This window comes from Malaya genurostris, chromosome 3 (assembly GCF_030247185.1).
Source record: "Malaya genurostris strain Urasoe2022 chromosome 3, Malgen_1.1, whole genome shotgun sequence".
In the NCBI taxonomy this organism is placed as follows: domain Eukaryota; kingdom Metazoa; phylum Arthropoda; class Insecta; order Diptera; family Culicidae; genus Malaya; species Malaya genurostris.
The window spans coordinates 11,021,125-11,046,429 of record NC_080572.1 but is presented as its reverse complement, the minus strand read 5'-3'; positions in this window follow the sequence as shown (position 1 = coordinate 11,046,429).

Here is a 25,305-nt window from a genome sequence, read left to right as displayed (position 1 = left end):
AAATTATTCTACGACGTCTCGACACTTGGGTCGAGACGAACGGTTTGTTGTCAGATACTCAGTTTGGCTTCCGTAGAAATAAAGGGACGAATGATTGCCTTGCATTACTTTCGTCTGACATCCAAATTGCCTTCGCTCAAAAGCAACAAATGGCATCTGTATTTTTAGACATTAAAGGAGCATTTGATTCAGTTTCCATTGATGTTCTTTCAGACAAGCTCCACCAACATGGACTCCCAGCGGTTATAAATAATTATTTGCACAACCTTTTGTCAGAGAAACGCATGCATTTTTCACATGGCGATTTGGCAACAACCAGAATTAGCTACATGGGTCTCCCGCAAGGCTCATGCCTCAGTCCGCTCCTCTATAATTTTTACGTGAATGACATTGACAGCTGTCTAGTAACCCCATGTACACTAAGACAATTGGCAGATGATGGCGTGGTTTCAGTTACTGGATCCAAAGCTATTGATCTGCAAAAACCATTGCAAGATACCTTAGATAAATTGTCCGTTTGGGCTGTTCATCTTGGTATCGAATTCTCTGCGGAGAAAACAGAGCTGGTCGTCTTTTCAAAAAAGCATGATCCCGCGCAACTTCAGCTTCATATGATGGGAAGAATAATCGAACAGGTTTTGACTTTCAAATACCTCGGGGTGTGGTTCGATTCCAAATGCAAGTGGGGAGGACACATTAGGTATCTGATAAAGAAATGCCAACAAAGAGTAAATTTTCTTCGAACAATAACAGGATCTTGGTGGGGTGCTCATCCGCAAGATCTAATAAAATTGTATCAAACAACGATACTTTCAGTGATGGAATATGGATGCGTTTGTTTTCGTTCCGCTGCAAACTCTCATATTATCAAACTTGAGCGAATTCAGTACCGTTGTTTGCGAATTGCCTTAGGCTGCATGCATTCAACACATACAATGAGTCTTGAAGTTCTGGCGGGAGTTCTTCCATTAAAAGATCGATTTTGGGAGCTTTCATCACGCCTGCTAATAAGATGTGATGTGCTGAATCCCATGGTAATTAATAATTTCGAACGACTAGTCGAGCTTCGATCTCAAACAAAATTCATGACAGTATATTTTAACCATATGTCACAGGAAATCAACCCTTCAAGATATATTCCTATCCGTGTCAGCCTCCTAAATGTTCCTGACTCAACTTTATTTTTCGACACATCCATGCAGCGCGAAGTGCGTGGAATCCCGGACCACCTACGCTCTATGGAAATCCCAAAAATATTTTCAAGTAAGTTCAGGCATATTAACTCTGAGAAAATGTTTTACACGGACGGATCGCGAATGGAAGAAGCGACAGGGTTTGGTATGTTCAACAATAATGTTTCGGCCTCATTCAAGCTTCAAGAACCTGCATCTGTTTATATTGCAGAGTTAGCAGCAGTTCATTATAGCTTGAATGTAATCGTCACATTATCTCCAAACCATTATTTCCTCTTCACAGATAGTCTGAGTGCAATTGAAGCCATTCGCTCAAACGCTGCTGGCAAAAATGAACCGTTTTTCTTGGGTAAAATAAAACAGTGTCTGAACGACATATTGAATAATAATTATCTAATCACAATAGTTTGGGTTCCGGCTCATTGCTCCATTCCAGGCAATGAAAGAGCCGATATTTTAGCCAAACGTGGTGCTATTGAGGGTGAAATTTATGAGAGACCGATTGCTTTCAACGAATTCTATAGCGCGTCTCGCCAAAGAACACTTGCCAGCTGGCAAGCTTCTTGGGATAAAGATGATCTGGGTCGGTGGATGCACTCAATTATTCCTAAAATATCGACAAAGGCATGGTTCAGGGGACTGGATGTGAGTAGAGATTTCATTCGTGTGATGTCCAGACTCATGTCCAATCACTACACGTTAGATGCACATCTCCTTCGAATTGGACTTTCCGAGACTAATCATTGTGCTTGCGGCGAAGGTTACCGCGATATTGACCATGTTGTTTGGACATGCGTGGAGTTTCGTGATGTCAGATCTCAACTAATAAATTCCTTGCGTACCCAAGGTAGACTATCCAATGTCCCAGTTCGCGACATTCTTGCTTGTCGTGACCTTCCATACATGAAACTTCTTTATCATTTCATTAAATCCATTGGAGTTCCAATTTAAATTTTATTTTATGTTAAACTGTTTTCTCTTCCATGAGTTCAACCAATAGCCAACTATAGGATATTGAATATAAGTGGTGAACTGATACAAACAATCCTGAAATAGTTATAAGATCATGTACAAAATAAATGTATTTTATTTAATGTAATTTAAAATAGCAACTCGCTTGATAAAAACAGTGTTTAGATTAACTAATGAGTACCAACATACTAATATGATATTCGAAATGTATTAGGTTTAAACTACTATGTATTGTGGATGCCACGGCGAAGAAAAACTTATGTATATTGCCTATGAAATAAACGTATTTATGAAAAAAAAAAAAAAAAAACCATCCTGTCGAAACCACATTTCGTCCACATCTATATCTTGATCATGGTTCGGTATCGATTTCCATTTACGGTAACGCGTCGTCCTTTCTCATTTTCAATAAAATAAGGACCCATCGGACCAAACAGTACATTTACCAGGATGCACATCATGGTACATGGAATTCCCGAAATCGATAAAAAATGTTTGATGCCAAAAGTCTTAGAATTGCATGAAACGTCGAGAAATAGTATCATCTCGAAAAAAAATTTTTTTTTTAATCGATTTTCTAGGACTGGGATCCCAAAGTCCCATTCAGCATGAGGACGAGATGCTTAAACTTTTGAGCACTTGCGCTGTACGAAATATATATATATATATATATATATATATATATATATATATATATATATATATATATATATATATATATATATATATATATATATATATATATATATATATATATATATATATATATATATATATATATATATATATATATATATATATATATATATATATATATATATATATATATATATATATAGTCCGTCATCTAATTTTTTTAAACTAGCGGCTATTTCGACATTGGTAACCTTAAGGTGACCGTGGACAGAAGCCAAGGAAAATAAATGCACAAGTACTGGTGAAACAATACTTTTCCATATAGTAATAGTATTTGTGAGTAGAGAGGAATGAAATATCAATATTTGTGTGCTGAAAGGAATACAGGTGCAAGAACAAAATGTAAACATTGAAACTATTCAAATCACCTAGCAGAACAGAGTAGACTTATCTCATCTTCATGCTTATTCTGGAGTTAACAAATTGCAATCATGCGACCAAAAGAATATAATGATTGTGCCAAAGAAGATAGTTTACTGTTTGCCTTCGGTTGGTTCTTGGCATTTTTCTTATATTACATAGTAAAGAGGAAGCTGTTACAATATATTTTTAAACAGCAACCTTCCTCTGACATGTTATATATGAAGCTCCCATATTCAAAAAATACAAACCAGGAAAGCAACCTCACCCAGAGGACATTCAAGTGGCACTTGACGAGAGGGCTTGATGACAAATCAGCTATTTGCTCTGAAAAGATTTATTATGCAAATTTGAAGATTTAATTTCATATATTGACGAAAATATTTTAAAAACTTTACCTATTGATACCAAATTATTGAATCCAGTACAGTTTCTAAATTCCGTGGTATTGTTTTGAACCGTCACTTCTGGCAGTTCTTCCACTGTTTGAACTGATGAGTCCCGCACATACTCACTACCCAAAACACCCTCTATCAACGTATTCCATCTATTTTTCTATTGATTTTCGCGAATGAGCGCTGCTTTCCTATTCTTAGATGGACGAGGCATTTTGAAAAGATTGCAATACTTGAATTGTTTGGTTTTTATTTTGCATCCCATAGCGACGGTGAATAAGACAACAGGGTCGCGGATAACTTGGAGGGGAAGCAATGTTTGAAATGGAAATAAGGGAAATGTTATCGTTTTTTTTGAATAAATATTGAAATTTTAGATGGTGACGTACGAAAGTAATTTTGATCCGTAATTCTAACTATATCAACGTGCGATTAATTGAAAATAATGCCAGTTTTAGTGCATTGCAAGGTTTTGCTCTCTAATTATGTATGGCATCACTGCCAATATAAAAGGGTGGTATTACCAATACTAAAGCAGGCCGGCAAACTTTTTATCGTGCATTTTTGTAAAATTTCCAAAACCAGAATGTGAGTTATTCAAAGGTTTTATAACAAAATGTTTAGATCAGAAGATAAGTTTACCGGTGAAGAACAACTCAAAAGTGTTTCATAAAGCTTACTTATGTCACAGAGCTATAAACAGCAGTTGAAATCTTGAGGTGAGTGAAAAATAATAACATTCTAAGAAGAAACCTTCTAATGAAGGTCCGAAAAAGTTTTGCACAAATCATTCTTCAGAGTTGATAGTTTATTGTAAACATATATCAATACGATGAGTGATTATGTCACCAAATTGCAGTAGCAATTCTACGCAACATGTTTACTCCTACGCGTAGAAAAAATGTGTTTCATGGTTTGTTTACGTCAAGAGCAAGGCAAAATAGCGGAAGGTGGAGTGGGAGGGTAGGTGGTTTCTTGGTTGCCATTTGTGGCTCGCTTCCATAGTCACCTTAAGGTCTGAGGACAGAGGGTCGCGTAATGAGTTTTAAATCATACATTTTATTATTTTGATGAGAATTTTAATCTTTTAATCTATCGTATGGGTTGGACATTACATGGATTCCAATAAACAATGAAAAAATATTCAACTTTCACAAAGATAGAATGTCTGTGTATTTGGCAGCCTTGTCGAGCCAATTTTATTTCTCTCTCCTTTTTCAGAATGCTATCAGAAAACCAAAGCGAAAAAATGGCGGATGCATTGAAACTGACTTTGTTTTACAGAAAAATACAAGACTTTATTTTTATCGCCATAACATATATGTTTTTATGTACTAATCGCAACTAGACTTGGTCACGGTAGATTTATGATACTAGCCTTCAAAGCCGAGATATTCGATGAACAAGTAGAGGTATGCATTTTCGAGCGTTCCAATTTTCGGCAGTTCTTCAGTCAGAAAAAAATACTACACGACCGCTAAACTCAATGAATCATTCTGAAAATTTCACAGAATATTCTCAACTAAATTTCGAAGACAATGTCAGGTGGGTTTATCTATATTTGCACCGTTTTCGAGAAAATTTAATTTGAAACGGGAAAATAGCAAAAAACCTTTACGGTACTGTCCTCAGCCCTTAATGTCACTTCTGATTTGACAGAAACTTAGTTTTATCCTTCCGGTGAACGAAAATGGTTGTGTATACGCTTGAGGAACGCGTGAAAATTGGGGGGTTTACTTCGAAAATCAAGGTAATGTTTCGGAATGTGTGCCAAAAAATCATCTTCTCGGATGATGCACATTTTCATCTCGGCGGGTATGTTAATAAGCAAAATTGTCGCACATTATCATGGAGAAGCCGATGTATCCTCAGAGAGTGACGGTTTGGTGCGGATTTTGGTCTGGCGGCATCATTGGGCCATTTTTCTTCGAAAATGAGGCAGGAGCCGCCGCCACGGTCAATGGCGAGCGGCACCGCGCCATGAGTAGTGATTGGTTCTTCCCGTTACTTGAAGAGGAAGACTTGGACACCATTTGGTTCCAATAAGACGGCGCTCCGTGCCACACAGCCAACGCTACGATCGATTTTCTGCGCACAGTCTTCGAAGATCGAATTATCAGTCGAAATTCGGATGTCGTTTGGCCGCCTCGAAGCTGTGATTTGACGCCGTTAGACTATTATCTTTGGGGGGCTGTCAAAGATAAGTGTTATGTGGACATGCCAGAGACAATTCAAGCCTTGAAGGATTTCTGGTTCCGGCGATATAATGTTATAAGTGTTATAAGTGACGCAAACGAGAAAACGTGTTGTTTTCTTACCGCTCAAATTTCTCGGAGATGGCTGGACCGATTTTAACAAATCAAGGCCCACTTAAAAGCTATTGTTAGGCTATTGATCGAATTCGAAGATCAAATAGCTGTGACTTTTGGTTCTGGAGATATGATGGTATAAGTGACGTAACCGACAAAAAAACGTTGTTTTTTTACCGCGCAAGTTTCTTGGAGATGGCTGCATCGATTTCAACAAACCTAGACCCGTTTAAAAGCTACTGTTAGGCTATTGATCAAGTTCGAAGACCAAATGGCTGTGACTTTTGGTGCCGGAGATATGATGGTATAAGTGACGTAACCGACAAAAAAGGTTGTTTTTTACCGCTCTAATATATATAATGGTGCGAATATTTGGGATTCCCCCTAATTTCGTAAGGGTGTGGTACGCAAAAGTTTGAGCACTTCGAAAAAAGTTCCCATATAAAATATGAGCTGAATCAGGTATGGGTAAGGGGTGTTGCCCGACGGTTAAGGTTTAAAAATTTTCGATCTTGAAAAATAACCATAAATTTCCGAAATCGAAAAATTTTCTTTGATGCCAAGCGTCTTAGAATTGCATGAAACGTCGAGATTTAGTGTCATCTAAAAAAATTTTTTTTTGAAAAAATCGACTTTCTGGGACTAGATTTATTTTTTGATATCTTAGTTTAGATATGAAGTCCCAGAAAGTCGATATTTAAAAAAAAAAACGAGATTACACCAAATCTTGACGTTTAATGCAATTCTAAGGCTTTATGCATTAAAAATTTTCTTTCGATTTCGAAAATTTCATGTATTCAAATTTCTACTTTTGGAATAGGGAGCAAAAAATTGATCACACATAAGGTATCTAAGTTTTAAAACATGTTTTATTTACAAGGTAAATTGTGACACATATTATCAAATAATTTGAAAATTTGAAAAGTAAACATTTGATCTCAAAAGCGATCAATAGCGTTCTAACTTGTTCTTGAGCTAGTTTTAAATTTGATCAGTATCTAACGAGGAAAACAGATTGAAAAAATAACATGCGAATGCAACTATGTAATGAAAACCACGAAAATGTTGCCGCAGAGATGGGACTCGCACCCGTAGTTCACTCCTAACCGGGGAAATTGTTTTGCCAACTAAACTACACGCATATGAAAACACATGAAGAGACAGCCTAATTGACTGGAGAACCAAGCTTGCTTCACTTTACTTGGCCGCTACAGCATTCAACTTTAATGAACGTTCCTTTTTCTCTCTTGACTTACAAAAAAAAACTATTAGATGCGATTTTTTGGTTAAAATAGAACGAATTATTTTTATACGCATCATGTCCTCAAAGCATAGTTAATTTTTGTCAAGTAGGGGAGAGGTGGCATGAAAGGGACACGTATTGAAAGGGACAATTCGAGTAACCCGTAAAAATGAAAAGAGTTTTGAAACAACACTATTTCTATCGTATGGCAACCCTGACACAGGATCGTTCGCGGTAAACTTTATATTTCTGTCATTTCAAACATGGCGAATTCCTGCGAGTGTTGATAAAGAATATTAAAAGTAATTTTACTGTAAATATTGTGAAACGTTTTATCGAGTGCTGCAAGTTCATTATTTATCTGTAAATTACTGTTTAAGATAGGCTGAATGTCTACAGATACGAAAACGTAAGGTATGTAAACATTGATTTAATATTGTAGATTTTGTGGTTGAGTTTTCAAATTTAATATGATATTTATGAAAGGGACACAACAAACGGTTATGAATGGGACGTCCCTTTCCTAGCTGTCCCTTTCAAAACTGCTTTTAACCCATGGTTTCTAATAAAGTTTTTGCATCCTTTAAGATTAAAAATTTCACCTACAAAGAGAATTCGAGTTGATGCACACAAAATTGAAGAGGCAGTTAATGAAGTGTTACAAAAAGGCATTTTCAATAGACACAACGTTCAAAGTTTTTTTGATAAATTAGAGAAATGTTACTTAAAGCATAATTTCCCTCCAAGTATGATATGGAACTTAGATGAAACTGCATGTACGACCGTCACTAATGCACCGAAGATAGTTACCCAAGCAGGTGTTAAAAGATTTGGTCAAATCTGCTCAGCAGAACGTGGCTCGCTTGTAACTATGCTGGGTTTCGCAAATGCCGCTGGCGGAAGTATTCCTCCTGTATTTATGTTTCCGCGTGTTCATTTCAAGGAACATATGCTTGAAAATGGTCCTACGGGTGCTCTAGGCCTCGCAAATGTGTCTGGTTGGATAACCGAAGATTGCTTTTTGAAAGCTTTAAAACATTTTTTTTCACTTTGTCAAGCCTAATGCTGAATCACCTGCTTTAATAGTCCTCGACAATCATAAGACTCATATCACTATTAATGTAGTGCTGTGTGCTCGAGCAAATAATATAATGATACTAACCTTTCCGCCTCACTGTAGTCACCGCCTACAACCCCTCGATGTGACCGTGTTCGGACCCTTCAAAGCTCGGTATAGAGCTAGCATAAATGACTGGATGACTTCGAACCCTAGCAAAACTGTCACAATTTATAATGTGGCTCAATGCGCTAAAGATGCTTCCTACGCTGCTTTTAATATGAAGAGCACCGGGATATAGTCGATTAATAAAAATATTTCGTCAGGTGTAGATTTTTTACTTGCGTTCGTAACAGACTGACCTTAGACTATCTTAAGTGAAGAAGAACTGCCACATAGATCATCTCACCTTATTAATCAACCTGAACTTGATTCAAATGCTCGAACAGTTTCACCTTCCATTTTAAGTGTACCGCAAGCTTATTCCTCTACTTTGTGCGAGCCACAACCTGGAACCTCTACCACAAAAGCGTTTAAATTTAGATCTTCAGCTTCGAATGAGCCGCAACCATCTACCGTAAAAGGGACAGGACTAGGATCTTCCACTTTCAATGAACCACGACCCTCTACTCTGAATGAGTCACAAGCTGGATATTACGATACTGAAGTTCTTATATCTCCGGAAGCCTGTCGCTCATTTCCTAAAGCTTCACCTCGAAAAAGCACCAAAAAGCAATGTAAAGGTAAAACCACAATTATAACTGAAACCCCTGAAAAGGATAGATTGCTTTTAGAGACATGATGTATATCTTAAAGAAAAAAAACATCCAAGAGTGAGAAACGAACTTTAGAACACGTGAAACAAATTTTTAATAGCTATACAACTGATAAGGAATCAAACAAACCCAGAAGTAACAAAAAGGACAAAAAAACAAAAATCGTTATTTAAAAAAATCCTAAAGTTAGCAAAAAGATCAAAGTTGCACGAAAAATTGCAAACAGTAGCAGCAGCAGCGAAGCGTTGTCAAATGTAGATAAAGATTGTGACTCAATAGATGATATCTCTACTAATGTAGAAGCCACTTCAATATTGAGAGAACGTAGCATAGCAAAAGATAAAACAGGACATGATAATCAATGTTATATTTGCAAGAAAAAATATTCAGAAAGCACTGAAGATTAGTTTCTATGTAAATTATGCTCGAAATGGGTGCTAACCTGTGGCGTTCAAGGAGTTTTCAATTTTTTTTGCACACTCTGTCATTAAGAAATATAATGATTCTGAGTTTATTTTATAAGACTGTAAATTAAACTTTATGGAGGCTGTTGATTATAATTCAAAGAAAAATACAATTAATATTTTTCAAGTGCATTCTACATAAAAAAAAGTACGAAACTGTTGATTAGTCTTTTGTTTTGAATATATTCCATTATACAGTCAGGAGATTTTTTTTCATTATTTCGTAGAAAAACAGTATTATAAAGTTGACTTCAGTTTATAAAAACGTGTTTGAAATTATCAATCTTTAAGATAAAAGTAGCATAACAATTTGCGCCAGCCACTTTTAAGTTTGATTTCTATGTAATTATTGCAACATATTCCCTCGAATTACGTACTGTCTCTTTGATAAATTATTGCGTCCCTTTCAATACAATCAATTTATGAAAGGACAAAATAAACATATTTCAAAAATGCAAAATTAAATAACCAAGGTTTGACTATACTCTAACCTAATCTAAATATATCATCAATCTCTTACAAGGATCTTAAAATCAAAAATGTCCCTTTCATGCCACCTCTACCCTATGATCTTTGCAATCGAAGTAGACTGTTCTCAAAATCACAAAAAAACATCACGAAACGCCGAAAACAACTGCATCGTTCCACTTCGCACCAATTAGTAGGGGTTTCAATGCAATGTGCAAATTCCCATAATTCATAGGCATGAATATGCCACACCACCGTTACATGATGCCATGGTATTATACATTTCAACAATTTAGCCGTTATGTTATTATTTCACTCTCACTTAGCTTGGCAAATGTGGCGTGAATATGCAAGGACTGTCATACAGCGACAGTGAACGGAGAATGACAAATATCCCATCCAAGACTAATTGTCTGCGGCTCAGTAGCGCCGTCATAAACAAACCAACGGATCTGACACTTCTTAACGGCCGGTAAAGTAGACAGATCGTTGAATGATCACCCTCGTCAAGGAAATCAAATTCTCTTTTGAGTAAGGGTCTGGCAAAAATTTGTTATTGATATAGTTGTAGATTAGCTTAAAGCCATCTCAGTGCATTGTGTCGCGCCAAACAACTTCGCTAGATGAAATTTCCGAAACCATCTACTCTAGTGATGAAAATGGTGGGGGCCGGTTCCCTCATCTAGCGAGTTCTGAGGAGCCGCTGGCGGGACACACTGTCAGATCACAGCTGCAAACCACCACAGGATTTATCTATTTAATTGCTCAGGAATCAGGCGGAATACGAGCAAAAATAATTAAAATCAAACCCGACCAAGAACAGATCACAATCCCGGGAATACACTCGAATTTACAAAACTGGGCCTGAAAACAAATTTCGCAACAATGCTTGCTAAAAAGACAAAATCACGTTTCATGTTGAAATAAATAATGTCTAGCAATAAACCAGCCAAGTCTCGCTCCCAAACGTCAAGCAGAAGCAAAAGTCGCTTCTTCGCCTTTGCACACGTCAGTGATAAAGTAAATGATTTTATCTCTATCCCCGAGTCACCCAAGCAGGCTGACAAGTGACAAGACGGGCGATTTTCCCGCGTGACGAACACTGGTCGAGATTTTTCCAAGTCCGTCAAAGTAATCGGTGCGGCCTCGACATAATGCTTGCAAGTAGTGCCAAAGTAAGCACCATAAAGTCGTCCACTGAGATCAACGAAACCGGCGAAGAAAATCGTTCAAGGTCCACAAATATCCAACCATCGCCACCATGACGACGATACAATTCCCTTGTGCTGCAGACGGCCGCAGTTTGACACTTGACTACGCATCAAATTCAGCTGCTATCCTGTTAGCCAAGCTGATGGAGTCGCTTGGTTGATTGCCAAATCAATGGATTATCGGTTTGTTCACGTTTGACATGTTCGAACATTCCTCAAAACAGCTGCGCAAGGTGCTGTGTATTCATTCTTTAATTCGCACAATGCACTTTACTGACAGTAAATTAATACTCTATGGGGTCACTCATGCCAACAACCGTCTCATGAATTTTTGACACGCTTTGGGATCGCGAAAATTACCGGCAATGTTTACACACCTGCCGCTCCCGTCGTAACAACCCCTCGACAGACAGACATGGTGGAAAGATTTGTTTTCCCAAAGTTCTGGCAGCTTGATCTGTTGATGCTAGTCCTCATTCGGCTGACGAAGGCAGAGCGCACCAATGCCATGTTGTTCGGCTCATAAACCAGACGTAGGAAATGTATTACAACCAACCGCATTAGAATTGTGTCAATCGAAACCTCTCAATTGCCAATGTAGTCAGCAATCAGTTGGCGTTTCATCAACGAACGAACGAACGAACGATCGAACGTCATAGTCCCAAATCGACAAAAATAAATGATGATTATTTTAATTCCATCGAATCGTTTGGTATAAATGAAGAAATTTGTTTCCTCAAGTTAGACGTGTGCGGCAGAGAATCGCGTGACTATAATCATTACCATCCGGTGGTTGCGGTGGTGTGTAATAAATTTCCATCTCTTTTCTCCAGATGGAGCTGCTCAAGGACCGCGAAGCAACAAATGAATAAAAAAAATAGTAAGCGCAGCTGGCCGCGTGTGAAGTTACTTTCCCATGCCGATCGATTATTGCTCCGGCGTTCAGTTTTACGATACCCCCAACTGCTAGTGTGATCGTATAAGTATCAGATTTGTTCGCTCGATCGTGTTTCTTCTCGTATTCTTTCCAATCAGAGGACAGGAGTTGATTTTCTATTTTAAATGCCATCGATGTAAAAGCTTAGACAAAAATTATGGTTGTACTGTTTATATTTAGCAATTGAATCCGTTTTGTGTTGCTTGCAGAATATAAATGTAAACATACAGAACATACATAAACAGTATTTTTTTATTTCTAAATTTTAGTTCCACAAAGTGTTTTCGATTTCACACGATTGACAACAACAAAAGGTGATCTCGTCGTCAACATGCAAAACACTCTAATTGAGCGATTTTGCCTAATTTTTTAACCAAAATGTTTATTTCTAGCGTGAGAATCACATTTGTAAGGTTTTAGCTGTTCATTGAAAATATTAAATTTTCTTCTAAAGCTTAAAAATGGTGGTTGGCATCTTTGAGCTTGTAGAGGGCAGGGCGCTTTGAATTAATAATAAGGCGCCTGCGCTGTGCTTGCACTGGAAGTACATTTGAAACTTTTGCTTGCAAGTCAACCTTTTAAACACTTGTTTTCATCACGTTTCACTTTCGGCTTATCAGTGCTTAAGGTAGTTCAAGTTGATTTACCATGTGGACATATGACAATTCAATTTGAGTTATAATCTATGAAATAATCGAAATAAAATATATACTTAATGATCATAAAATAATGAAGCCTTATGAATACATATTTCATAAAATTTACAAATGTCACGCTAGGTAAACTAAAATCACAGTATTCGTTGTAAAATCGCAATCGTAAATGTGATACTATGATGGTAGTTGTTCAACAATGCATTCGAGTAATTTTTCTTCAGTTTATTATTTAGTAAGTTTTTGAAGATTTTATTTTGGAGTTCATTTACGATGTTGTTAAACAAATTAATTTAAATATTTTTTCCTTTCTAATATAGAAAGGTTATGCAATCATTGTGAAAACCGACTTTTGAACCGAGGCTCGGAGAGCCGAGTGTCATATACCAGCCGACTCAGTTCGTCGTTTCCACAAAATGTCTGTGTGCGTAACAGATCGGCTGAAAAGTTCGTATCGTTTCTATGAGAGGGCGCCACTAGGATTAAATCCATACCATTTTCAGTTAGTAGCAACCTTCAAAAGATACGTGTATAAATTTGACAGCTGTCTGATTATTAGTTTGTGTGATATTGCATTTTGAGTGAAGCTACTTTTGATATTGTGAAAAAATGGAAAAAAAAGGAATTTCGTGTGTTGATGAAACACTACTTTTTGATGAAAAAAGTGCCGACGATACCAAAAAATGGCTTGATGAGTGTTATCCAGACTCTGCACCGGGCGAAGCAACAATTCGTAAGTGGTTTGCAAAATTTCGTACTGGTCATATGAGCACCGAAGACGATGAACGCAGTGGACGTCCAAAAGAGGCTGTTACCGATGAAAACGTGAAAAAAATCCACAAAATAATTTTCAATGACCGTAAAGTGAAGTTGATCGAGATAGCTGACACCCTAAAGATATCAAAGGAACGTGTTGGACATATTATTCACGAATAATTGGATATGAGAAAGCTTTGTGCAAAATGGGTACCGCGTGAGCTCACAATCGATCAAAAACAACAACGAATTGATGATTCTGAGCAGTGTTTGGAGCTGTTATATCGAAATAAAACCGATTTTTTTCGTCGATATATAACAATGGACGAAACATGGCTCCATCACTTCACTCCGGAGTCCAATCGACAGTCAGCTGAGTGGACTGCACGCGATGAACCGAACCCAAAGCGTGGAAAGACTCAACAATCGGTCGGTAAGGTTATGGCGTCTGTGTTTTGGGATTCGCATGGTATAATTTTCATCGACTACCTTGAAAAGGGAAAAACCATCAACAGTGACTATTATATAGCGTTATTAGAGCGTTTGAAGGACGAAATTCAAAAAAAAACGGCCTCATTTGAAGAAGAAAAAAGTTTTGTTTCATCAAGACAATGCACCGTGTCACAAGTCGATGAAAACCATGCTGAAATTGAACGAATTGGGCTTCGAATTGCTCCCTCATCCACCGTATTCTCCAGATTTGGCCCCCAGTGACTTTTTCCTGTTCTCAGACCTCAAGAGAATGCTCGCTGGTAAAAAATTTAGAAGCAATGAAGAGGTAATCGCTGAAACTGAGGCTTATTTTGAGGCAAAGGACAAATCGTACTACAAAAATGGAATCGAAAAGTTGGAAGATCGCTATAATCGCTGTATCGCCTCTGATGGCAATTATGTTGAATAATAAAATCGAATTTTGGCAAAAAAATGTGTGTTTCTATTAAACAATACGAACTTTTCAGTCGAACTGTTACATATATATATATATATATATATATATATATATATATATATATATATATATATATATATATATATATATATATATATATATATATATATATATATATATATATATATATATATATATATATATATATATATATATATATATATATATATATATATATATATATATATATATACATATATGTATAGCTAACAGACTTGTGTCGTCACAGAATAGCGATTTCTGACAACCAACGGGTAGATTTGGAAGATCAGAAGTGAAAATATTATACAAGATTGGAGCTACGCTCGAACCCTGCGGAACACCGGCTCGTACGGGTAGCAATTCAGATTTACAATTCTGATAGCTAACCTGAACAGTACGATCAGTTGGATAATTTTGAATAATTTTTATCAAATAAATAGGAAACTGAAAATCAGACATTTTTGCTATTAAACCTTTGTACCAAGCACCGTCGAATGCTTCTTCTATGTCTAGAAGAGCAACTCCAGTGGATAATCCAGAAGATTTATTTGATTTTTTCATGCTCGTTACTCTGACAAGTTGATGAGTAGTTGAATGTTCTTGACGAAATCCAAACTGCTCTGGTAGAAAAATTGAATTCTCATTTATATGAGACATCATTCTCAACAAGATAATTTTTCCAAAAAGTTTACTGATAGAAGAAAGTAAGCTAATTGGTCGATAACTTGATGTTTCTGCTGGATTTTTATCAGGTTTAAGGATAGGAATTACTTTAGCGTTTTTCCATCTGTTTGGGAAGTAAGCTAATGAAAAACACTTGTTGAAAATTTTAACCAGGAGTCTCAAGGCAACTTTGGGAAGATTTTTAATAAGAATATTAAAAATTCCATTATTACCAGGAGCCTTCATGTTTTTGAGTTTCCTAATAATTGATTTAATTTCGTCAAAATTCGTCTCAATAATGTGATCGTGTGATAACACTTGGGTTGAAATATGCTCATATTTCAGTGAGACTTCATTTTCAATATGACTCACAACATATAAATTAAAATTGTGTTCACTCTCGAACTGCTGAGAAAGTTTTTGAGTTTTTTGGCCATTTGTAAGAAGTATTTGATTTCCTTCCTTGAGATCAGGAATTGGTTTCTAAGGTTTTTTAAGAACCTTAGAAAGTATCCAAAAAGGTTTTGAATATGGTTTAATTTGTTCAACTTCTCTAGCGAAATTTTCATTTCGCAAAAGAGTAAATCTATGTTTAATTTCTTTTTGTAAATCCTTAACTATGTTTTTCATAGCAGGATCACGAGAACGTTGATATTGTCGTCGACGAACATTCTTCAACCGAATGAGCAGTTGAAGATTGTCATCGATGATAGGAGAATTTAATTTAGTTTGAGCTTTGGGAACTGAAAGATTTCTAGCTTCAATAATATAATGATTCAAATTATCAATTGCTGTGTCGATGTCCGCAGAATTTTCTAAAAAAAGTTTCATGATCCACATGATTTTCAATGTGAGACCTGTAATCCAACCAATTAGCTCTATGATAGTTGAATATAGAACTAATTGGATTAATTATAGCTTCGTTGGAAAGTCTGAATGTTACAGGAAGATGATCTGAGTCAAAGTCAGCATGTGTAATCGGTTCACTACAAATGTGACTTTGACCCGTTAGAACCAGATCAATTGTAGAAGGGTTTTTCACGGAAGAGAAACAAGTCGGATTACTGGGATGAGGAACTTTGAAGTAATCAGCTGAGAGTTGATTATGAAGTATTTTACCATTACTGTTATTTTGCCTACAATTCCACTGGACTTTCTTAGCATTTAAGTCCCCTATTACGAAAAATTTCGATCGATATCTTGTGAGTTTCTGCAAATCGCCTTAAAAGAAATTTGATTGTTCGCCGGTGCATTGGAATGGTAAATATGTTCCAGCGATGAATTAAATTCCATGAATGGTTTCAACTTCGATTCCCAAGCTTTCAATAACTTTAGTATTGAAAGAAGGTAAAATTCGATATTGTCACAATGGCAATATGAATTTTGTGAACTTTGAGAAAATTATAAAACTCATCTTCACTCGATTTTAAAGATCGAGCATTCCAATTAAAAATATTCAAATTGTTATTTAACATTACTGTTAAATTTTAAATTCATTATAATATGTTTTGCAAATTGCCATCCGATTTGAAATGCTTCAAAAAGTGATGATGCCAGACCCTGTCAGCTTGGAGCGAAATCAATCTTCAGTATATGAACGCCATCGCACAGCATCACATTCAACATATCATGTCGCAGTGCTGTTATTTTGGCGCTACTTCTATGTACGAGATTCGATTCGGACTCACCTGAGGGCACCATGCTCGCAAAACAGGATGTTGTCAATGATTTATTCTGGAAATGTGAGAGCTGGATATCTTACTAATATGATGTCTTTGCCAATACGCAACCCTACCTGCTCTTTTAATGCCGTTCGTATGTTTGTCTCTTGTTCCTTGACATGCTGATTTTGTCGGGACACGCGCCATGTCGGTTTCTCAATGTGCAAACAATAACTCACTTTTAGCAAAAGTTCCATATATCGAATCATTGCGTGGAGAGGCGAAATTCCAAATTGATATTTGTTTGGATCCTTCTCATTTGTTTCAGTTCTTGAAAAATTCAGAGCTTTTCCTGAGCGCTTGCATATGTACCAAGCTTGGGAGTGTATGCCTGTTATGTCGTTTAACACTTTCGTATCGTTCAGGCAGAACACTAGCTTCGTTAATACAAATACTTTCCCAAGTAATGTGGGAGAAAGCTCTGCAATTTCTGCATTTACTTTGTCCACTTTCTGCTTTGTTAGTTCTGTGTTTTCCTTTTGAAAGACGATTATTTTGGGCGGCAAAGGGAAACAGATGAAGGATAATTGTTGTTCCAGATTATACAGCCTTCTTGTTCAACAATCAATCGCAAGGAAACCAAACAGATAGCAAATAATGTACAGTAAGGAAGCGCAAGAGAGTCGAAATAAATCAATTCGCAAGTATAGGCAATTCCATCCGCAGAAATTCAATCGTTTAGTGAATCTAGAGGATGTATTCAAACGATTTCTTTAAACGTCTGATCCTGTAATAGCATTATCGAATAGAGTAACAACCAACGTGAGTGTACTCCGTCTTCCCGATTATGCAGCTGAATTAGTTGTGATATGCTAGAAGACAGCAATACCTTATTTTAATATATATATAGCTAATAAATGTCTTACATGAAAGAGCATTTTTAAATGAAAAAACCCAATGTTTGAACACAATTTAAAAAATTTAAAAAAATATCTCCTCCGCCATTTTTTTATAAACATGCTCGAAAGTATTTTCCATTAAATGAAAGAAACCGATTTTTTTTTCATTTGCTCCAATGTTAGATATAGCAGTTTAAAAATGATCTGTTTTTAACTAGTTTTGCTAATAACTACGGTTCAGAAAACGCTACTTGAATGCGCTAGTCATGAAAAAATTGGTTTCAACAAACTCTAAAAGATATTCAAAGACACCAAAATCGAGAAGTGAAAATTAAGAAAGCTAGAGCAAAAAATCTGATTTTTTTAGGAACACCCTAAGTTGCTCTATTATAATAGTTGTAACACTAAAACCGTTAGAGATACTACAATAGTGTTTTCGGCAAAGTTGCTTGATATAAGTTTACCTACAATTTTGCCGAAGAATGCAGTTCTCTATCTAAACACATACGGAACATAATTTTTGGATCACCCTAATAATAAGAACCACCCTAATACCATTTGCTTAAAAATATGGCTTATCTTTCACTGATCATTTGTTCTGAAGACATCATAGCTCTAAAGTATAAGGCTAAGCCACAAATGTTTTTGTCCCCCTAAATTGTGGATCCGGACCACTGTGCAATGCTGGCTGCATCGACTTTTTCAATCGTAACTAGTAACTTGTAGTATTTTTGACTTTCGAACGGAGCCTCGGACACCCTAGTGTTATATACCATTTGACTCAGTTTGACGAGATCGGAAAATGTCTGTGCGTATGTGTGTGTGAGAGCTTTTCGAAGATATATTACCGCTCAAATTTCTCAGAGATGGCTGAATCGATTTTAACAAACTTAGGCTCGTTAGAAAGATACTGTCGGATTGATCAAGAAGATTCGAAGATGAAATGGTTGTTACTTTTGGTTCTGGAGATATGATGATATAACCCAAGTAACAATTCAAATGCCTTATGGTTTTGAGTATAATTTATAGGACTTTTGTAATTGATTTTTCAATCACTACCTGTTTTATGACAACTATAATAAGCGTATCTTTTGACAAGTGATATCATAGTTTTTATCCTTTTACCTAGACTAACAACTGGACTAAAAATAAAATAATTTGTACTAGAATGAAACCATGCAAACACTCTTAATATTGCTTTCAAACATATTCTTTAAAACATTATTGTCAGTTAAATTCTTTCATAAATCTAGTTTTGTGTTTGTGTGTGAGGTCATTTGATGACAATTTCACTCAGAGCAAATATGAGGGTTCTGAAGTACATTTATGACACATTTGTTGAGGGATATTTCGTTTATTGCTTCTAAGGTTAAGTGTAATTTGCATTAAAGAAAATTTTATGGCCGTCATTATGATGTTCTATACCGTAGCATTTATTGACATCAAATAAACTTCGAAATGCAAAAACGGGAAATATGATGGACTTTCATGATTCATTTTCAGAACAAGTTTTAACGCCACAAAATAAAAATGTGATTCATCGTCATTTTATACAAAAATGACGATGAATCACAAAGAATAATTTTCCTAAATCATGGAGATTTTCGCAAAAACCGAATTTATTGCAAGGCGATTAGTTATAATTCTTATTTTTATACATAAATTCACGGTAAAAATAAAAGCGCATGAAGTTTTTACGTTCGGAAAAAGCCTTAAACTCGTAATTAAAATCTAATATATTTTTACTGATTGCATTCAAAGCAGTTTTAATGCAGGATTTATTATGTAGCATTGAAGACAACTACAAGTATTTATTAATATTAAAATAAAAATGTTACTTGGAAAGTGACGTAACCGACAAAACGTGTTGTTTTCTTACCGCGCTGACTGAACTGCGTTTAACAAGCCTAGGCCCGTTTGAAAGCTATTGTTAGGCCATTGATCAAGTTCGATGATCGTATGGCTTTAACTTTTGGTTCTAGAGATATGATGATATAAGTGACGTAACCGACAAAACACGTTGTTTTCTATCGCTTTAATGTATAAGAGTGCCAGTATTTTGGGCTCATCTCTAATTTCGTGAAGCGCTTGTGCTCAAAAGTTTAAGCACCACCTCTTGAAAAATTTGACCTAAATAAGGTATGGGTAAGGGCGGTTAAGGTTTGAAAATTTTCGATCTTGAAAAATCAGCATAGGGGCGAGTACATGAGATTTCCGGAACATTTTATTTTTATGCCTTAGACAAGAGCTATCTCCCAACACGTTATGTATGTCATAAATGCATCAAAGACCGTTATTACCTTCCGCGAGGAAATCCAATTCACTGCTGCAGAAGGATTGCTAAAAATAAATTTTTGAATGAACTTTAAATCGGGGACCACGACGGTCCCAAGCGTCGCTGAAAAATGGTATTGTTATTCTAATACAGAATAGTCGATGCTTTTCATATAAAACTCAAGTGTCGGTTCTGTCAGCGATGTTCTCCCTGCCTACTGAGACAATAAAACAAATGTAAAGTTTATAATAATGACACAAGTGGAACGGCGGTAGCATCAGTAGCAGATTATAATGATTGCTAAAAATAGTTTCTATTTCACCAAAATCCAAAGATACAGTTAACCTGTGCGACTACGGTATGCCACTCACTAACCGTGCGTACTAGGGCCCATCAGATGTGTTTTCCGTGAACAAACAAATATCTTACAATTTCGGTTGACTTGCACGTGGTTGTTGCTACTTATGCCACTACTTGATGGATGCAGTTGGATCATCCGCTAACCTCTGTATAGGGTACGGTTGCCAAATAATAGCAAATTATCTCTGCTGGCAACTAGCAGGAATTTCGCTGCTGATTTCTTATAAATGGCACAAATGTGTAGCATTTTTGAAAATGCGGACAAGAAATGGAATATCAATCTAACAATCTGTAATTTTAATTAGACTTGCTGTGCCCAGAAGAGTCGAAAAAGCAACGTAAAATGAATGAATTGGTTTTTGGCGTCTCATTGCATCAATGCCGGCACATGTGTTTGTGAGGTTTTCTGACAGTTCATTTACAATCACAAATGCAAAACCTCCACAATGAGAACGGGTTGTTTTAAGCACGAAAAACCTAGTCACATCCAGTTTTAAGTATCATTCCCACTATCAGTCAACGTCAACGAGACGTCATGGTTCAATACTCGAGATCGGTTTAACAATTTCTTCACCGTGAACGTACCGGATGTCAAAACGTTTCGTGACGACGTGGTTTGTAAATGTCTCCAGAAGGATTGCGAATTTCCAAAAGCAACACATGTCGAGGGGCGGATAGCGCCTAACACATTTGAAAATCAATTTTTTCCCTAGATTTTCGTTGGAGCTGTTAGTATTGTTTTTGCGTTTTCCGGTTGGATTTTTCATGTTTCTTCCGGTTGTGGTGTAGTAGTGGTTGACCAGCCCTGTAGGACATTTTTGGCGTTTTCTGCAGTCCGAGGAATCGTTCATCATATACCATACCGTTCCATAGAAGAAAAGGATGAGTTGATACAGCGGGTTCTAGAATGAAGAGAAAAAGAGGGCACTAGATTTGCACGTCTATGGCTTTTAAGAAGTTATAGAGGTAGGTCATGTAAAGAGGATCTCGGGTCGCCAGAACGTCACGGACTGGAACATAAGGTGGTCTACCTCGGGCCCGAAGGGAATCGATTAGCTGGAGTCTAGCGTCACAATACTCGGAGCACACCCAAACATTATGTTCGATGTCGTCATAACCGTCACTGCAAGCGCAGTGATTACTCTCAGTAAGGCCCACACGATAAAGATGCGCTTTGAGCAAGGAGTGGTTGGACATAAGACTTGACATTGTGCGAATAAAGTCCCGGTTCACATCCATTCCTCGGAACCAAGCTTTCGTCGATACCTGCGGTATAATGGAATGTAATCACCGTCCTAGACTTCCGTCATTCCAGGAGGTTTGCCAGCTGACGAGTGCCTCTTGACGAGAACGACTGAAAAATTCATTGAAGCAGATTGGTCTTTCTTAGGTCTCACCATGTAATGCGCCCACCTTGGCCAGTGAGTCCGCCATCTCGTTGCCCCTTACGGAACAATAGGATGGGACCCAAACCAAGGTAATCCAGTATGATTTTTCAGATAAAGCACTCAGTTGTTCCCGTATTTTCCCCAGGAAATACGGTGAGTACTTTCCAGGCTTCACTGAGCGAAGAGCCTCGATAGAGCTGAGACTGTCCGATACAATGAAGTAACGGTCTGCAGGCAAAGTTTCAATGATCTCAAGGGTATACTGAATTGCAGCTAGTTCTGCGACGTAAACGGAAGCCGGATCACTGAGTTTTTAGGAGGTGGTGAAATTTTCATTAAATATACCGAAGCCAGTGGACCCGTCGAGATGTGATCCGTCAGTGTAAAACATTTTGTTAAAGTCGACTTCTTTAAATTTGTCATTAATAATATTTGGGATCACTTGAGGGCGTACGGGATCCGGAATTCCAAAAATATCTTCTTTCATGGATGTGTCGAAAAACACAGTAGAATTAGAAGTATCAAAGAAATGTACACTGTGAGGATTGTATGAAGAAGAATTATTGTTATGTGACATGAAATCAAAGTACAATGTCATAAATCGGGTCTGAGAATTAAGCTCGACTAGCCGTTCAAAGTTATCGATAACCAATGGATTTAAGACACTACATCGAATGAGTTGTCGATATGAGAGATCCCAAAAACGGGTTTTCAACGGAAGGATTCCCGCCAGCACCTCGAGACTCCTCGTATGAATCAATTGCATACAACCTAAGGCTATACGCAAACAACGATACTGGACTCTCTCCAGCTTGATGAAATGTATTTTCGCAGCGGAACGGAAACAGAAGCATCCATACTCCATCACTGATAATATCGTTGTTTGGTACAGCCTTATAAGATCTGTTGGGTGATCTCCCTACCAAGTTCCGGTTACTGTACGGAGAAAGTTGATTCTTTTTTGGAATTTTCGTTTCAGATACCTAATGTGACATCCACAGGTACCTTTGAAATCTAACCAGATTCCGAGATACTTGAATGTGAAAACCTGAGCTATGGTTTAACCCATTAGATGAAGCTGTAGTTATGCAGGTACATGCTTCCTTGAAAATACTACCAGCTCAGTTTTCTCCGTGGAGAATTCAATACCCAGCTGTAGAGCCCATGTAGACAAAGTGTCCAAGGTAGTTTGTAATGGCCCTTGCAGATCTGTAGACTTGGCTCCTGTAATAGATACCACGCCATCATCTGCAAGTTGCCTTATCGTGCAAGAGTTTTCAAGACATTCATCGATGGCATTAATATAAAAGTTGTATAGAAGGGGATCGGGGACCACGACGGTCCCAAGCGTCGCTGAAAAATGGTATTGTTATTCTAATACAGAATAGTCGATGCTTTTCATATAAAACTCAAGTGTCGGTTCTGTCAGCGATGTTCTCCCTGCCTACTGAGACAATAAAACAAATGTAAAGTTTATAATAATGACACAAGTGGAACGGCGGTAGCATCAGTAGCAGATTATAATGATTGCTAAAAATAGTTTCTATTTCACCAAAATCCAAAGATACAGTTAACCTGTGCGACTACGGTATGCCACTCACTAACCGTGCGTACTAGGGCCCATCAGATGTGTTTTCCGTGAACAAACAAATATCTTACAATTTCGGTTGACTTGCACGTGGTTGTTGCTACTTATGCCACTACTTGATGGATGCAGTTGGATCATCCGCTAACCTCTGTATAGGGTACGGTTGCCAAATAATAGCAAATTATCTCTGCTGGCAACTAGCAGGAATTTCGCTGCTGATTTCTTATAAATGGCACAAATGTGTAGCATTTTTGAAAATGCGGACAAGAAATGGAATATCAATCTAACAATCTGTAATTTTAATTAGACTTGCTGTGCCCAGAAGAGTCGAAAAAGCAACGTAAAATGAATGAATTGGTTTTTGGCGTCTCATTGCATCAATGCCGGCACATGTGTTTGTGAGGTTTTCTGACAGTTCATTTACAATCACAAATGCAAAACCTCCACAATGAGAACGGGTTGTTTTAAGCACGAAAAACCTAGTCACATCCAGTTTTAAGTATCATTCCCACTATCAGTCAACGTCAACGAGACGTCATGGTTCAATACTCGAGATCGGTTTAACAATTTCTTCACCGTGAACGTACCGGATGTCAAAACGTTTCGTGACGACGTGGTTTGTAAATGTCTCCAGAAGGATTGCGAATTTCCAAAAGCAACACATGTCGAGGGGCGGATAGCGCCTAACACATTTGAAAATCAATTTTTTCCCTAGATTTTCGTTGGAGCTGTTAGTATTGTTTTTGCGTTTTCCGGTTGGATTTTTCATGTTTCTTCCGGTTGTGGTGTAGTAGTGGTTGACCAGCCCTGTAGGACATTTTTGGCGTTTTCTGCAGTCCGAGGAATCGTTCATCATATACCATACCGTTCCATAGAAGAAAAGGATGAGTTGATACAGCGGGTTCTAGAATGAAGAGAAAAAGAGGGCACTAGATTTGCACGTCTATGGCTTTTAAGAAGTTATAGAGGTAGGTCATGTAAAGAGGATCTCGGGTCGCCAGAACGTCACGGACTGGAACATAAGGTGGTCTACCTCGGGCCCGAAGGGAATCGATTAGCTGGAGTCTAGCGTCACAATACTCGGAGCACACCCAAACATTATGTTCGATGTCGTCATAACCGTCACTGCAAGCGCAGTGATTACTCTCAGTAAGGCCCACACGATAAAGATGCGCTTTGAGCAAGGAGTGGTTGGACATAAGACTTGACATTGTGCGAATAAAGTCCCGGTTCACATCCATTCCTCGGAACCAAGCTTTCGTCGATACCTGCGGTATAATGGAATGTAATCACCGTCCTAGACTTCCGTCATTCCAGGAGGTTTGCCAGCTGACGAGTGCCTCTTGACGAGAACGACTGAAAAATTCATTGAAGCAGATTGGTCTTTCTTAGGTCTCACCATGTAATGCGCCCACCTTGGCCAGTGAGTCCGCCATCTCGTTGCCCCTTACGGAACAATAGGATGGGACCCAAACCAAGGTAATCCAGTATGATTTTTCAGATAAAGCACTCAGTTGTTCCCGTATTTTCCCCAGGAAATACGGTGAGTACTTTCCAGGCTTCACTGAGCGAAGAGCCTCGATAGAGCTGAGACTGTCCGATACAATGAAGTAACGGTCTGCAGGCAAAGTTTCAATGATCTCAAGGGTATACTGAATTGCAGCTAGTTCTGCGACGTAAACGGAAGCCGGATCACTGAGTTTTTAGGAGGTGGTGAAATTTTCATTAAATATACCGAAGCCAGTGGACCCGTCGAGATGTGATCCGTCAGTGTAAAACATTTTGTTAAAGTCGACTTCTTTAAATTTGTCATTAATAATATTTGGGATCACTTGAGGGCGTACGGGATCCGGAATTCCAAAAATATCTTCTTTCATGGATGTGTCGAAAAACACAGTAGAATTAGAAGTATCAAAGAAATGTACACTGTGAGGATTGTATGAAGAAGAATTATTGTTATGTGACATGAAATCAAAGTACAATGTCATAAATCGGGTCTGAGAATTAAGCTCGACTAGCCGTTCAAAGTTATCGATAACCAATGGATTTA